This window comes from Salmo salar, chromosome ssa07 (assembly GCF_905237065.1).
Source record: "Salmo salar chromosome ssa07, Ssal_v3.1, whole genome shotgun sequence".
Lineage (NCBI taxonomy): Eukaryota > Metazoa > Chordata > Actinopteri > Salmoniformes > Salmonidae > Salmo > Salmo salar.
The window spans coordinates 62,811,032-62,813,531 of NC_059448.1; the positions used below are offsets into that span (position 1 = coordinate 62,811,032).

At 51.1% G+C, this 2,500-nt stretch overlaps 1 protein-coding gene across 1 annotated transcript in view; it reads left to right on the plus strand.

Annotated features, from left to right (window-relative positions):
• Positions 1-2,500, plus strand: part of LOC106609810 (protein tyrosine phosphatase receptor type R) — a 117,833-nt gene that overhangs the window by 91,375 nt on the left and 23,958 nt on the right.

Sequence of the window (2,500 nt, forward strand, 5' to 3'; positions counted from 1 at the left end):
GGAGGGTCTCTCTCTATAACTGGGCTGTAGTCTAAAGCCTGATTGTCCCAGAGCTGGAGGGTCTCTCTCTATAACTGGGCTGTAGTCTATAGCCTGATTGTCCCAGAGCTGGAGGGTCTCTCTCTATAACTGGGCTGTAGTCTATAGCCTGATTGTCCCAGAGCTGGAGGGTCTCTCTCTATAACTGGGCTGTAGTCTAAAGCCTGATTGTCCCAGAGCTGGAGGGTCTCTCTATAACTGGGCTGTAGTCTATAGCCTGATTGTCCCAGAGCTGGAGGGTCTCTCTCTATAACTGGGCTGTAGTCTATAGCCTGATTGTCCCAGAGCTGGAGGGTCTCTCTATAACTGGGCTGTAGTCTATAGCCTGATTGTCCCAGAGCTGGAGGGTCTCTCTCTATAACTGGGCTGTAGTCTAAAGCCTGATTGTCCCAGAGCTGGAGGGTCTCTCTCTATAACTGGGCTGTAGTCTATAGCCTGATTGTCCCAGAGCTGGAGGGTCTCTCTCTATAACTGGGCTGTAGTCTATAGCCTGATTGTCCCAGAGCTGGAGGGTCTCTCTCCATAACTGGGCTGTAGTCTAAAGCCTGATTGTCCCAGAGCTGGAGGGTCTCTCTCTATAACTGGGCTGTAGTCTAAAGCCTGATTGTCCCAGAGCTGGAGGGTCTCTCTTATAACTGGGCTGTAGTCTAAAGCCTGATTGTCCCAGAGCTGGAGGGTCTCTCTCCATAACTGGGCTGTAGTCTAAAGCCTGATTGTCCCAGAGCAGGAGGGTCTCTCTCTAACTGGGCTGTAGTCTAAAGCCTGATTGTCCCAGAGCTGGAGGGTCTCTCTATAACTGGGCTGTAGTCTAAAGCCTGATTGTCCCAGAGCTGGAGGGTCTCTCTCTATAACTGGGCTGTAGTCTATAGCCTGATTGTCCCAGAGCTGGAGGGTCTCTCTATAACTGGGCTGTAGTCTATAGCCTGATTGTCCCAGAGCTGGAGGGTCTCTCTCTATAACTGGGCTGTAGTCTAAAGCCTGATTGTCCCAGAGCTGGAGGGTCTCTCTCTATAACTGGGCTGTAGTCTAAAGCCTGATTGTCCCAGAGCTGGAGGGTCTCTCTATAACTGGGCTGTAGTCTAAAGCCTGATTGTCCCAGAGCTGGAGGGTCTCTCTCTATAACTGGGCTGTAGTCTAAAGCCTGATTGTCCCAGAGCTGGAGGGTCTCTCTCTATAACTGGGCTGTAGTCTAAAGCCTGATTGTCCCAGAGCTGGAGGGTCTCTCTATAACTGGGCTGTAGTCTAAAGCCTGATTGTCCCAGAGCTGGAGGGTCTCTCTCTATAACTGGGCTGTAGTCTAAAGCCTGATTGTCCCAGAGCTGGAGGGTCTCTCTATAACTGGGCTGTAGTCTAAAGCCTGATTGTCCCAGAGCTGGAGGGTCTCTCTCTATAACTGGGCTGTAGTCTAAAGCCTGATTGTCCCAGAGCTGGAGGGTCTCTCTCTATAACTGGGCTGTAGTCTAAAGCCTGATTGTCCCAGAGCTGGAGGGTCTCTCTATAACTGGGCTGTAGTCTAAAGCCTGATTGTCCCAGAGCTGGAGGGTCTCTCTCTATAACTGGGCTGTAGTCTATAGCCTGATTGTCCCAGAGCTGGAGGGTCTCTCTCATAACTGGGCTGTAGTCTATAGCCTGATTGTCCCAGAGCTGGAGGGTCTCTCTCTATAACTGGGCTGTAGTCTAAAGCCTGATTGTCCCAGAGCTGGAGGGTCTCTCTATAACTGGGCTGTAGTCTATAGCCTGATTGTCCCAGAGCTGGAGGGTCTCTCTCTATAACTGGGCTGTAGTCTATAGCCTGATTGTCCCAGAGCTGGAGGGTCTCTCTATAACTGGGCTGTAGTCTATAGCCTGATTGTCCCAGAGCTGGAGGGTCTCTCTCTATAACTGGGCTGTAGTCTAAAGCCTGATTGTCCCAGAGCTGGAGGGTCTCTCTATAACTGGGCTGTAGTCTATAGCCTGATTGTCCCAGAGCTGGAGGGTCTCTCTATAACTGGGCTGTAGTCTAAAGCCTGATTGTCCCAGAGCTGGAGGGTCTCTCTCTATAACTGGGCTGTAGTCTATAGCCTGATTGTCCCAGAGCTGGAGGGTCTCTCTCTATAACTGGGCTGTAGTCTAAAGCCTGATTGTCCCAGAGCTGGAGGGTCTCTCTCATAACTGGGCTGTAGTCTAAAGCCTGATTGTCCCAGAGCTGGAGGGTCTCTCTCTATAACTGGGCTGTAGTCTATAGCCTGATTGTCCCAGAGCTGGAGGGTCTCTCTCTATAACTGGGCTGTAGTCTAAAGCCTGATTGTCCCAGAGCTGGAGGGTCTCTCTCTATAACTGGGCTGTAGTCTAAAGCCTGATTGTCCCAGAGCTGGAGGGTCTCTCTCTATAACTGGGCTGTAGTCTATAGCCTGATTGTCCCAGAGCTGGAGGGTCTCTCTCATAACTGGGCTGTAGTCTATAGCCTGATTGTCCCAGAGCT